This window comes from Sardina pilchardus, chromosome 19 (genome assembly GCF_963854185.1).
Source record: "Sardina pilchardus chromosome 19, fSarPil1.1, whole genome shotgun sequence".
Classification (NCBI taxonomy): Eukaryota; Metazoa; Chordata; class Actinopteri; order Clupeiformes; family Clupeidae; genus Sardina; species Sardina pilchardus.
In genome coordinates this window covers 23239809-23255476 of record NC_085012.1, presented here as the reverse complement: position 1 = coordinate 23255476, position 15668 = coordinate 23239809, and positions in this window count along the sequence as shown.

Sequence of the window (15668 nt, the reverse complement as noted above, 5' to 3'; positions counted from 1 at the left end):
CATTAGTTAGCCATGTAAAAAGCTTGGCCAGGATGTTGTCCATTCACTACCAAAGGTGTTCTCATCATAAGCAACAAAGGGCCCTGTTACTTTCTCTATCACTTTTTAAACTTTACTTCAGACATTTGAAGGTAAGACCTCTTTTGTTTGAAAACAAATAAATAAAAAATAAAATAAAATATTTGTGTCATTGCAAGAGAAGTCATGTGTCTGATGGGAATTCTTTCCCATGCAAACTGTTGTGTAAACACTACAGTGGGAGTGGTGTAAGCATCACTCCCACAGATAAACACTGTGGACATTGTGAATGTCCTTTCAATGAGGAACAGTGGGTATTAATAGAAAGTATTGTATTTGTGAATGTTTGCCTTTATCGCACATGGACTCTTAATTATATGGGAAAAAAGTCAATAAGATCCCATGTGTACATCAGGGCCTCAGCAGCACAAGGTGAAAATTCAATATAAAACACACATCATTACAGAATTGGCCATCTTATCATGTCAAGATTAAGTTCCTAATTCAGAGATCAATACGTAACTTTACAAAGGTCACTGTCATCACAATTATGCAGTTACAGCATATATCGATACCTGCTCTTAGTCTGATCTAATTTCTCCTTATCTCTGAAAACAATTACGGCCATGACTCAGCATAAATGACTCATGCAGTTCATCACACTGTTTGTGGAGGAGGCTATGAGTTTGGTTTAGATGTATAATCCATCTATCCAAACAATATGACCACCAGAGCTGGCTAGATTCAACAGGTCTGGCTAACCTCAAAGATATTTTGGTAGAGTACAGAATTGAAGCTGGAGAATGCTTAGAGTTCTTCTAAATATGGATAACACACCACACCATATTTGGAGGTTGAAAAATACAATGAACAACGTAGCAAAGAAGCAATGTTCTTACACTGAGCACTGTAAAACAAATTTTGCAAAACAAATTTTGTAAAAATGGAAAATAGATGTTTTACTTTCTGCACATTTTTTAATAATTTCATGGGTAATTCCTTCATTGCTTCAATGGAAAATTCATCCACACAACAGAAAAAAAATATTAGAGGAAGAATTTTATTATTTCAAAAACAGTTTCATTCATTTTATTGTACAGAACAGTAGGGCCTGGTCTCCCGAAACCTTCTTAACACTCTTTCTTCCTGAGTTACACCTTAAGCTCTAACTTATGGTTTTGACGTGTTCCTGAGATGTTTGTAGCTATATATATGCCTTCTGGAAGTCATGCATTCGTAAGATTGGTTGGACCAACATTCAGCTATACCTTAACACACTTTCTAAATAAAACAAATATTGAAATTATAGAAACTTGTCATGACATGTTCACTTAATGCCAAGCAAGACCTGGCATTATGAAGCTGTATATTTAATTTAGCTTCAAAACTGACATGTGATTACTTTCCTTACCCTTGCTAAACTGGAACTAATCACTTTCTAAGACCAACCACAGTTAAATAAATATTACCACAACTGCACAAAAAGGTCTGGAACACAATGTCTGTGTTTGCTTTGTGATAAACACATCATTATATCAATCTCCCACCTCTACACTGCTGTTGGTGAGACCTTATTGGAAAAAAATTACTTCCAACATACTGTATATCAGCCAGTGTTAGATTAATTCTCACGGTGCCTTTATTTTTTCAACACAGACAAAATTAACTCCTCATTGGCAACAAAAAAATTGATCCTAAAGTGTCAAAAGCGTCTCATTTCTGTGAAGACTTTCTTCCTTATGGTTCTATAAAAAATATTTCTTTGAGGCATGCATGTGATCATTACATGATTTGCAGTTTAGCAGGTGCTCTTTTCCAGAGCACCATAGTGTGGACAGAACCCCCTGAAGCAACTTGGAGTTAAATGCCTTGTTTAGAGGCACCATGTTGTCATCCCCCTGATCTAACTCACAGCCTTCTGGTATACTGCAGTGTTCAGATCCAGGACCACTCTACCATAACCTCCATCATATCTCCTCTTTTACTTCACAGATCTCTCTGATGTATTTGTCTTACAAACTTCTGCATTCTTCTTATCCTGTCACATACATACAGTATATTTTGCCAGAGTATGCTATTTGACACAGATCTCAAACATCTCAATACTTTATCACATTTTAGTATTGGAAGAGTATGCATATATATGCATTTACATAAACGTACAATATCACATCAACATGATTAAAATGTTATCTGACTAACAATCGAAGAACACTAAGAACAGACAACATATAAACTGAGACAACTTTTGACACTTAATGATCACATACAGTCCATCACCAAACAGTAGCCTATATTCATAAACTTCAGAGGCAAAGGAAGTGTGACCCATCTAGATGTCACAAACTCTCCTCCATTCAAGTTGCAGTATAAAGAGGAATCATTCCAGTTATGGCAATACAATAGTAAAATGAATAATATGCAGTACCTACCTGATAGGAGTCCTGTCGCTGTTGAGCTGTTCTGCTCTGTATGTCGGTTCTGCCACCTCCTTAAAACAACAGCGGCTATATACACAGTCTGATGCTATCCAGTTACAGCAGCTTGTGGCTTCCCACTCCAGAGGCTGACCTGTGTGGAGGATGTCCTGGTCTCCCATGCAACCATAAACCACACGCTAATTTGGCATTAGAACTGGCCTCTGAGTGTCTGAAGATGGTAATGGCTATGGTTAATGTAGCAAGGATTGCACCTCCCTGGTGTTTTGCGGTTTTGAAGATAGCATCTTTTAGAAAGTGATTTCTAATGGCTTTACTTAAAAGTTTCTCTCTCATTGTGTTTTGCCTTCTGTGAATTTATGGGAATTGTTTTTTTGTGCAAATGATACCCTCCATGGAAAGCAGGCAAAAGATTATGCTTGACTAATGTTGAAAAATGTCATCCATATCACCATGATATAACCTTACCTACCAAATAGAACCATTTACAAATATTTCTGAAAATGGAAAACTTCTCGATCAGTCATTATAGTTATTTATGTCATCCATTCACATGTTACATTCTTAATATAGAAAAATGTCTCCAGGCTGAAAAAATGAGAAATGGATTTGTTCTTGACAGCATACATTAATGCTGGCATGGCCATAATAATGTTACATAGTAACAGGGAAATACCTCAATATGTGGGTGAGTGGGGGGCAGGGGGTGGGGGGTAATTGGGGTGCCACAAAGACCTAATTGGACAATTCATCACCAGGTTGATGGGCCTAAAGCCAAGAGGAAACACTAAGGACCAATAAACAAGAATCAATGATTTCACTGTAGACTGGAAAAACATTACTTATTCGGATCACAGTGACGTCTGTGTCTTGTTTCAACAGTGACTGAAAAAGAGAACTCAAAGGCATTTTGAACCTATTTTTTGTACAAGAGCTCTCAAAGTCAATGACTGTTCTCACAGGTTCAAAGAGATCTGATGCTCGCAGATTAAGCGTTCAAGATATTGAAACTGATTTCAAGGAAATAAAACAGTTTAAAAGTCCCTTTCACTGTCATTGCTCCCAAATTATTATTCCATAACCGGAAGATCAGACTATGAATGAGTTCCAGTGGGATTACGGAGTGGCCCATTGGGAAAGTGATGGCTTGGAATTTAAAATGGGTATACTGTTTGTCAAGAAGGATTATCAGATAAGGTGTATCATTAACCATGGATTATGCAGTATTGCCAGGGACAGCAGGAAGTCGGTGATTATTTTATGTCACATGTCGTGTTGTTGAGACATTGGAGTAGGGCTACAAAACAAGTGATTGCCAAATGAGGACTTCTGAGGACATTCCCACCACTGTCCTCAGATTACTACTGCTGGATAAAGAACTGCTGGCTACCGCTATTGTTTGCTGGATAATATGACATACATATAAAACCACTAAAGATCCACTGTGTAAAGTTGGTCAGGCAGCCTTTCCAAAAACGTTAGGACCACCCGCTGCCCATGGCCTTCAAACATCTATAGGCTAATATTGTAAAATAAATAAATCAATAAATAAAAGCTGCTACTTCGCGGATTTCACTTATAATTTTTGGAACGTAACCCCCGGCCGCGATAAACGAGGGATCACTGTATTCGGACACGACAATGGAAATTTGTCGGCGACGACACAGTCGTGGCAAAATCGGGCTAAAATCGTGTAGTCTGCACAGGCCATAATGTCTTTTGGCCTGGTTGGATGTTAAAGAGCACCTGACCCAAGATTATGGCCAAATTAGCAACGATTGTTGCCATGTTGCTATTAGCCCGAGTTGTTAAATGTCTTCTGTAAATGTAAAAAAAAATATTATTATTATTTTACATTTTAATTATCTAAAATAATTGTGCTGAGTGTCATGCCGCTCCGTCCAGCATATTGTTTTTGTTTGATTTACTTTTGTTTGTAAATCGACGTTGTAAATGAGCTTAGAGCTCTATCAATTTCCCCTAAACATTGGTTGATGTTGATGACGATGATGATGATGATGATGACAATGATGGTGATGATTTCTACCCTGAAATAGGAATCAGGACAAGTTAGATCACACTCCCATCAACCCGATATACCACCACCACCACCACCACCACCACCCCACTGAAATATTTGGTGCCCCACTCCGGCTCTGGATTGGAGTCATATGAATGCAGTCACTACACACACTTGTCAGATATCCACCATATTTCTGATATAAGATATGATCGTGTCCAAAAGCATCAGGGCTGAGGCCACGCTCTGCAGTAGCCCTCATGTCCATCCATTTCCAATAGCAAGACAGTGACATGGGGGGAGTTGGCATCCCTCCAGATCCAGAAGCTTCCATGAAAGCCTGTTTCCTGTTCTGAACTGGGTCTGTAGGCTTGTCCGTCTTGCTTGTGGCTACGCAGGGAGGGACATTGTGCCGTTGTGGTTTTACTTGGGCTTGGGGCAGCCCCACAGAGGTCCACATTGTTACCAGCTTTCCCCAATGCGTTTGAATACTAAAACAAGCATGAGAAACATGGCCTGAGGTGAGAAGGTACTGTTGTCCATTGTTGGCCAATGCAAATGTGATGGAGTGAGTTATGGACAAGCTGGATAGGCCTATTGTGGAGAGAACGGTCTTGTTCCTGGAATGGCCGGCTCGTAGACCACAACATGAAAAGAGGTGGCAGATGATCAAAAGCAAACAGAAAGAAAATCTACAGGGTAATAGACCTCTGAAGTTCACCTACAAAAACCTGCCATCTTTGAGATCCGGTAACCTGCGATTTTTCTTATGAGGGGGTTTGAATTATCGCGCCTGTTAACATCTCCAAGAATCAAGAATGAGGATACATTGGCCCTGAACTGGAATGTTTGGTGTATGTAAGTACTAGATCAAATTGATATGTTCCCAAACTAGATGTACCGCAAAGCGATACACAATTTGACCGCCGCTCAGTCTTGCACATTCTCTCCGCAAATATCAATCACACTTTTGTTTCCATCGCCTACTCCATCCCCTTCTGCAACTTTTATGTATGTAAATGAGTGTTTGCATGTGTGCGCTTGCTTTTGTGTATGAGTGCTTCTCTGTCTATGAGTGTGTGTGTGTGTGTGTGTGTGTGTGTGTGTGTGTGTGTGTGTGTGTGTGTCTGCTTGTGTGTGTGTTTTAAGTGTCTCTATGTATATATGTTCACTGTGTTCTCTGCCATCACTGTCACTCCAATATCAGATCACACACCAATATCTGAAGCCAATATCTGAAGTCCACCCAAAATGGACCTAGCGACGCCTATGAGACCATTATCATAAATAAGATTCTAAACAAACCAAACAACAATGCAAATATGTGTAAATAAAAGTGTATATGAAGTTTCAGGTCCAACTGCAATCACACTAAATGTACTATTCATTTAATCATTTGTAAACACAAGCATGCATTGTTTTTTGCTTGTTTGCCACTCTACAAATCTCTACGGACTGAGTTAGCACACAACACAGTTTATCAAAACTGTCAAATTTGTGAAGACATAAATCAGATTCTCATAAACACTCTGCACTGTACAGCATTACACCCTCCGTGCCTGAGTTCTTGTAAGTAAATGAAATATCAAAAACATGAGCAGCACATTTTGTTATTTCGACATTATTGCAGGCACACACCTGCCAGGACACCTGCAAACAAATGTTTGCCTGGTGATAATATCGCCCAGTCATATATCTCTCTCAGTGTTTGGCTGCTGGACAGTTTAATGATTTGGCATAAGCCGTCAAAGCTTTCAGTATGGTGCCCACAGTATGGAGCAAATAGAATGGGCCATTGGGTGCTGATGAATAGCCTCTATGGGTAATGCTTCATTCAATGAATATCTGAAATATCAATGTTTGCTTCCATTTTGCTGTATTCACCATGATGTAGGGATATCCTATTTAAAGACAGAAGGTTGAAAGGTTTTGTTCCAACATTGCCCATTTACCTTCTATCAGCACTTAAGCGAGGACCGTTGCACTTAAGGTAGATTGCTATATGAAATACCGCTCGAGTCGGGCAAATATGACACACAGGCATGTCTGTGACTTTGGGTCGTCGTGTAGGGACCGGTTTATGCTCATCATCACACATGTTTAAACATGACCTGATGTTATTACATTGTCCAACCTCCATTTCCAGCGCGGTTATGATTGAGTGTCCCCTTCTGCTCAGTGTCGTGCGATATTGAAAGGAAACTAGGTTTTCCACATGGGTGCCTTCATAGGCAGTCACCGCTGGCCACGTGCGACGGAACAGCCTATTGAGGGTGAGTCACAGGAAGGAGGAAAGCAGTTGGGTTGATTTGGGTTACACCACCAACCAACCATTCAGCACAGCACAGCAAGGACTCCAGGGAGAGGGTCATTCTGATGTTTTATGTAACTGGAGGCACATTGCACTGGGAAAATACTGCATGGTTAATCTTGTTACATGCAATAATGTTAGTAGTGTAATATATTGTGCAATCAGGAAGAACTACACTTTTAAAACAAATGTGTTGGAAACAACACACTGTGTTCTCCATATCTAGATACAGAAATGTGTTAAAAACGACACAAGTTGTTTTATTTTCAACACATGTGTAACAAAAGCAATCTGTTGGAAACAATACAAACTGTGTTGTCCTTACCTAAATACATTGGTGTGATATTTCCAACACATCCTTTTTGACAGTGTACTGTACACAGTAGTATTCTGCTACAATAAATAGAATGTAATTGTAATGTAATCACATTAAGCTAGGTTTAAGCTTGTATATGTCTAGGTTTTCATACAGGATGACATATGAAGACGTAATGGTAAGTTCTGAAAATGTGTGATGAGCAGGTTGGTCTACTCTAGGTTTGTCTTGTGTTTCAAACCCCGCTGTTGTCCAGAATGGGAGCTGGGAGACACCTGGTGGGAGATGTGTCTACTCCTCATCAGCCTAAGGAGAGATGACTCTGATGGCTGTGTTTTCAAGGACTTACAAATTAGATACTTTGTGTGTAAACTGCATGGCTTTTTATCAACTATAAAAACATTTTATAAAAAGTAAAGCACACTGCTTCATCCCAGTTAGTCTACTTTCCTATATGATAATATATTACAAAGCTCAGGGTCTTATTGTTCATGGTACAGTTCATTACCATATATGGAGTCAGATGAGGCGAGCTACAGTATATGCTACATATTGGCATACATATTGCCAAAAGTATTTGCTCACCTGCCTTGACTCACATTATGAACTTCACATCCCATTATTAGGCTAATCCATAGGGTTTAATGATGTCGGTCCACCCTTTGCAGCTAATAGCTTCAACTCTTCTGGGAAGACTTTCAACAATGTTTAGGGGTGTGTTTATGGGAATTTTTGACCATTCTTTCATAAGCGCATTTGTGAGGTCACACACTGATGTTGGACGAGGAGGCTACATCAGTGCACAAAGCAAGGTCCATGAAGACCTACAAAGTGTGCATATTTAGTATGTCAGAGATTTCAGATGTTTCTAAGTTAATTTCAAATAAATATAACTGTTAATTAACACTTAACTAGGTATACACATTGAGAAAGTCTTTTCTACTGATAAATTATACATCATTTAATATAATTAGCATGGCTGACTTGTAACAATTTATATTTACCGGTCTAAACTTTAACTTAAAGCAGCACTAAATAAGATTTGCTCTCTGGGTCCCCCTACAGTTGAGAAGCTCAATAATAAACAAACTAAATATGTGCCTTTGTGTTCCTACCCGAACACAGAACATTACTCGGCCGATAATCGCCTAATCGCCCGATAAAGACTCAGACAATGGCAGAAGTGTCATTCATCATGTTATGAGTTTATGCAAAATTATTTTGGAAACAAAAAAAAAACTCTTAATGGTGTCTTTTAAATAATGGTAAAACAATTTGGACATGTTACAGTACTGACGTATGTATAGGCAAGGCTTCAGTCATGTCTGCCTGTGGTTAATTGATTAAAATATACCTGACCTCTCAATTGTGACCAGGCTCACAATTACTTTGGCAGGCTCAGTGGGAGCTTTGTGGATAAAATAACCTTGTGAGAAAAAGAGTATAAAAATAAAACTGAACAGACTTTTGATGAGAACCCAGCTTGAGCTGACCATAGCGTGTGGAGAACAAGGAAGGCCATTGAGACAGTGAGAGCCACAGGTAAGTGACCACTCACTGGGCTGACATGGACACACACATTCGCAAACATTAGGTCCTGCTCTCAAGTTACTCACATTATATAAGGCTAGTGTATTGGTTCATCCTTTATTATCTTTCTTTCTTGTTTGTCTGTTTAAGTTTGCAGAAGAGGAGGCTACTATCTGATTCACCCCTAAACAATGTGCTTGGATGCCAAGCCTAAGTGCAACTCCTCCTTCCTAACATAATAGATCACATGTGCAAATTACATTTTGACTGCATGGCCAACACTAGATCAACAGATATCTTTAATTAGAATAATAATATCAGTAAATACTTTTTACACTAGTAGATTAATGACTGTAGATGTTGTTCGGAAGTCATGGCCTCAACAAACTCGCAACAATTCAAGGGGATTTGTGTTGCATGACCAGAATCCATAACCTAGATGTATGAGATAACATAAGTCATGAGATAACATCAAGTGTAAGAACTAATAGTTGATGAAATGCCAGCTTACTCTACCTCCAAGTCCTAGACCGGCCCACGCATTGTCTCCTCCCTGTGCATGACACTCATTTCTCTCATGTCTCCAACGTTCACAAAATGCAGGGAAATCCCTAAAACAATTATTCATACACAACACTCATTTACTAGACATGCAATTGGGATACTAGTATGGTAACAGTCATAGACTTTGTGTTAACTTTTAAATTGGTCCAACCTAACCAAAGACATTGATTAGGGATTCCTAACTTCTTACTTCGCCTACAAATTCTATAAAATAACAATGAACAGCAACAATGTATGTATAGGCAAAAAACAATGAAAAAGGGAGCTCAAACACAAGTAAATCCAAATCGGGCAGAGGTCAAATTCAACAAAGGGTCCAGAGCCAACACTGCCAGAGCTAAAACAAAGAGATACTGGTAGGCCCACAAACAAGGCAGTCCTATCATGCCAAACCATTGCCTACAGTAGATATTAGAAAGCTAAATACCGCAATTGCCCCGGCCATATTGGCCGCATTCACACATACCTCCTAATGGAACTCAAGTGACAAAAGGGGGATTCAACTTGATGTACCAGCCTTAAGATGACTACAAGCGTGATTATTTTTGAGATTCTGATGTGTTTTCAATAATGACATACAGTATGCAAGATTCTAGTTAAAACACTATCAGAATCTCAGAAATAATCGTGTTTGAAGTAGTCTTAAGACAGCTACATCAAGTTGAATCCCCCTATTGTGCTCTCTAACATCCATGTGCGAAAACATATCCTCCATTAAAGTTACTTCATGGCTTTAAATAGCTAATCGGTAGCTACCAGGTGAAAGAAGCTAGGAGGTGCCCCCTTGTGGATGTTTGTGGAAGTGTACTGTCTAACCAAGTGCAAGTCACCGGCATCATGGAAAACTGACTCCTTCGCGATTTACGCCACAAGAAAAATGTGCTTGTGTATCGGGGTTAGAAAGCTTTCCATCCCATTGAATTGTGTGTGTGTGTGTGTGTGTGTGTGTGTGTGTGGGTGTGGGTGTGTGTGTGTGAATTGACTGAAAAGTCAAGGAAAAGTCAAGAAAATGCCAAGTCAAGAAAATGTGTTGCCTACATTCAATGCCTACATTCACAATGTACAGAGTCTGGCCACTTTCCATTGTCAAGCGTGATCTGTTCGCTGAATGGACCTGCACATTTTTGTCTTGAGGAAACCAGCGAATATACCACAGACCCAGACGACGTACTGAAGAGAAATGAAAACTGAGCGGAAGTACGTCAGAAGGCGGAGCCAGACTACTACTACAAGCTAGATACATATCTGGGGCCGGTTTCACTAAGATAGACTGTGACTATAACTTAGACTAAGGGTATAGTCAGACTTAGCATAGACGTCTAAATAATAGTGTTGTACAAAGCAGTTGAGACACCGACTATCCTAAGTAGGACTAGATGCAAAGAATTGTGGGCAATCTGGGTATTTTAAGACTCTTTTCAAAACAAAAAACATGGCCGACCGAGTGGACACTAACCACGTAGCTTTTGCTCACTCAGAAAAACTGTGCATTTTGGAGGAGTTTAACACGTATAAACACTTTTTTGTGTCATGCATAGTGGCTAGTGTGGTTATCGTTGCTGGCTAACGTAACAGATAGATATTTTGCTCCCGTCTTGTCCTACCCATGTTCTATCCCACTTTACCTATCGAGGCAGCGTAACGTTAGCTGGCTAGGAAGCTACGTTACTTCCACCAACCTACCAGTCCGCATGCTCTTTTAATGTGTGCATAACACGTTTGAGGTCGTTTACATTTTATTCGTAGGCAGGAACATACATTGTTGCCTTAATCTAGCCAGGTTAGTTTAAAGCAGACGCTGTTGACTCATAGGACTCGAAGCCCTACATTAGCTAGCCATGCTAGCCTGCTTTCAAATGGATAAGATGACGTAGGCCTAATTTAGCACCTTTTCTGTTGTTATCATGGTGATTATAGCCCTTTAGACCCACGTTAGCCTGGGGGTGAGGTGTCTATATTTTTAAGTCTAAAATTAGATCGTCTTAACTTTTGTGAAACTGGCTTACTTGCATTAGACTGATCTATAAAGAAACATAAGACCTACAGTATCTAAGCCATAGACCAGTCTAAACTACCTTAGTGAAACCGGCCCCTGTTCGGACTGATCAAATTGTCAGGGCGATGATGAGCAACAGTCACCTCATCTATCATCTGAGCACGCTATTTTGTTTGCAACAGAAACGCTGTGGCTAAATATTATTTCCATGCAGTTTGGCCTTTCATTTATTTAACCATACTGTAAAATTAATTAGATATCTTCAATAAGAATTGCTAAGTCAAGATTACATTTTGTATATGTCGACTTGTAACTAGCCATTGTTGATGGTTGCTATTATGATTACTAGCGATTAATTGTTAAAATGGCTTGCCATAATATCAAAGGCTGTGTTAAGTGCCGAAAAGAAAGGACAAGTTTTTTTCTTTGTTCTTTTATTGGTTTTGTGGCACATAAAGCTTATGGGCTATTAGGATACAGATGTACTGTAAGATGAAAATTGATGTGAAATTGACTCAACTACGACTTCTCATTGATATAGAAAGATGTTCTGCTTTATTGTCAGTGGCAAAGCATTGTCCACAACACGCCTCTGCAGCTTGAGGCTTCTCAAATCTCAGACATCTTTTTCAAAGCTGTTGTGAAGTCAGCCCTTTTAAAACATACATGACAAGACCTTCAGCTCTCCAGACCTCCTTACAGGCTTATTGAGATTTTGGCTGAGTACTGTATGATGCAATGTTCTACACATCATCTGCACTAATCAATAAAACACCAGGGCTGCTTCTGGGAAAAACAAGATTTATTTGTGAGCCACGATGCAGGATGTTTACACTTTGAATGTGTGAATTCTAGTTGTAAAGCATCATAGGATAGCAAGAAATAGTTTATCTAGTGTGGTTTCGCATGAATTAATTTTGGTCAAGTGCCCATTCACATTCATATGTAAATCCTTTTTTTGTTCTTCAATAGTTGTCAAAACACCACAAAGGTATGAAAATATTCAAATCACCATAACATGATGGGTTTGTGAATAGTGGTTGTGTAAGCATTATAAAAGCTCTCAACTTAATTGCAAGGCTTTCATAATAAATAGTGGATTTTTTAAAACCAGAAAAGGATCACCAAAGGAATGCAATTTGAGAGTCTGTCATATAACATACTACCACCATAATGAAATATTCATTTGCCTTTGTTTCGAGAGAGATAACTGTTGTTCAGTGTGAATGAATTTGCATTGTATCCTGTGTGGAACACACAGGAAAGGTACAGATTTACACAGGATTACCTCTGAGATTAAGTTTCTTACCAGCCTGGCAAATTTGGTTGGATTTGTTGACCATACAAGCAAGCAAGTCACATTGTAGACAACACATTAGGACTAAATCCTTGTCATAGCACTGCTGTTTATGCAACGCACAGACCACCTGCAAACTCCCATCTGCAGCTCCATGTTTGTGGCATTGTGGTGTTACGAGCTGCAGTCACTCGTATGTTTGTGGCGCTAATGATGTTTTATTTGAATACATTAACTTGAGAATCAAGTGTCATTTAACAGAAGTCAAAAGTCTGACATCTGACAACTGATAATTGAAGGTTTTTCTCATAACTTTAACATCCATCATCTTCTTGTCTTCTCCAGTTGCACTGTAAAAATATGTAGTAATTCTAAGATTGATCGACCAGATAATGACACCAGTGATTGTTTTTATTCTTCTTCCTGCTCAATCTGTATGCACAGCTTGACATACCTCTATGGTTCAGTCTTTGTGAGAAGTTTTCCATTACTTTTTGTCAGGCCCATCTCTCTCATTCTTCCTCATCTTCCATTCTCTCTCTCTCTCTCTCTCTCTCTTTCCCTCTCTCTCTCTCAATGACTGATGGCTGTAGAGAAGTGCTCATGAAGGCCTGGCTTATCTAAGAGGCTCTACGCCATCATTTTTAACAGCGCTGACGTCTCAGCCCCTGGCCAAACAGTGGAGAGATGTGCGACGTGATTAAAAAACTCTGAGCACTGGTGCCACACACACACAAACACACACACTCACACACACACACACACACATCCACAGATAGACAGAGGGAGAGAGAAAGAAAGACTATTGTCATGTACACCTCATCAAGGCAGGTATAAAACCAATCAGAGGTGCTTATTTTTTTTAAAGGGATTTGATGTATGAAAGAGACAGACAATTCTGTGAGCATGTGCACATGTATGGTCAAGAGAAAGAAAGAGAAAGGGTTTCTCAGAGTATTTGTGTGTGTGTGTGTGTGTGTGTGTGTGTGTGTGTGTGTGTGTGTGTGTGTGTGTGTGTGTGTGTGTGTGTGTGTGTGTGTGTGTGTGTGTGTGTGTGTGTGTGTGTGTGTGTGTGTGACTGTGTGTGTGACTGTGTGTGTGTGGTGGGGGCGGGGGGGCGGCTCTTTGTATGTGTGTCTGTGTATGTGAGCGTGCACACATGCAATGTGGATTACTGTCAGGATAACCCCGTGTGTGACATTGGTTTTGCTGTCGCAGATCAATGAGGCCCCAGACCTGCACTAACAGCCCCCAAATCTCCTCCCCGAGGATGTGATAATCTTATTTACCAGCCTGGCACCATCTGTTGCCGTCTCCTGTGCCAGTGTCTTCCACCAGGCACCAGCCATGCTGGGCATGTAGGGGAAGATGGGGATCAAGACCATTGTTATTCCTTCCATTTGCTTTGAGCCTGAACCCACACTGTCTGGTAAGCATGTGCTGCATACTGACAGCAACGCTGCATAGAGTCACCTTGTCACCATCTAGAGGAAAGTAAAAGTCTGATCCACACACAGATATATATACACACACATACACACATACATACACACATACACACACACACACACACACACACACACACACACACACACACACACACAGACAGATAGATACACACCTTGGCGGTCTATGTTATAAAACCACGCTATATTGATCTGTGGTGTGTGGTATGAAGGTTAAGAGAGGCCAAGGGAGAGGGCGCGGAAGACAGGAGAAGAGAAGAGAGGAGAGACGGGGCGTCTAATAGTTCCACCACAGCGAGGTGTTTGACCCCCATCGCCCGGCCCCTCATTTGACAGGTGAGGATGTACTCATCGGCCGAGCCGACGACAGGCGCGGCAGGTAATGAGTTGCATCCGTACGCTGCACACACACTGGCACCGCTGAAGGTCACCCGCAAAGGTCGCGTGTCCACTCGGCCGTGTGATTTGTTTCAAAGGTCCCCGTGATGAAAAGTTCAGCCGCATGCTTTTCCAAACAGCAGCCACCTGTCAAGGGCGGAAGGTGCCGGAACACTCTCCCTTTATGAGAACAGAGACCCTAGAACTCAACCCAACAAAAAATAAATAAAGGCCCGAGCCTGAAATATACGTATTTTGCCGTGGTCCTTTTTATTACCCATTTGTCACCTCCATTGACATAACTGCGGTGCATGTCTGTGGGGGCATTTGTGTGGCTATGCCATTCACAGTATGCGGTCGTCAACTCCCATCATGGTGCTGAAGCACTGTAAAACGGCCTGCAGAATTCATAGGCTTGCTGATGAATGGGGTGCTGAGATGGCATTCAAAACACAGACGTGATGTCTGACTGTGACAGCTCACATCCTGTCCTCCTTGCACACACACAGCCCCCAAAGGAAACGCCGCCGGCATCTCAAAATGTGCCATTGAACATTTCAGATTTGGTAAATCTGAATGGTAATGTCCTTAAGACTTGGTGAAGATTCCAGAGAGGAGTCTGACTGTGAGTGACTGTTTGATTTGACCAAAACATACCTGACCAGGAGACAAGATTTGAGACTAATAGCTAATGAGTACAACACCACCTAGTGGACTAACTGAGAGACTTTCAAAGTAAGCATAAGGTCACCCAACCTCCTGGGTTGTCAGAGAACAAGTCGACTCCTTTTAAAACTGCCATTCAGTTTTAAAACATTTTACTGAGCCCAAGACCCTCTTACAGAACAGCTGTTGCAACAGAAACCCAATGCATTGCACAGCGACGTAGAGAAAAGAACAGCCACCCAGAGAACATTAAATTCTATTCTAGAATATTCCATCATTTTCATCTGCTGTGTAGCGACTGCCAGCTGCAAATTATGAAGAGATAGCTTCAGCCTGCGGATCACAATGTATTTCATATTTGCGGGCGCTGGACAGTGATGGAGGCTTCCCACAAGTCTTATCATCTGGCCATCCTCGGGAGCAAGGGATTCCGGCCCGCCGGAGATGTTCATGCGGATTTATGCGATCTTGTTTGGAGGAAGATGCTGAAACAGACCCATAAATGTTTGCAAGTGCTGGTAAATAAATAACCTCCCACCACCACCAATCCCCCCCAACCACCCACCCACCCACCCACCCCCAAAAAAACTGAAAATATGCCTGCTCAGCACAGGCAGACAGTAAATAACAATAAAAAGTTTAATCATATTTCGTGCCTGTATTTGGGG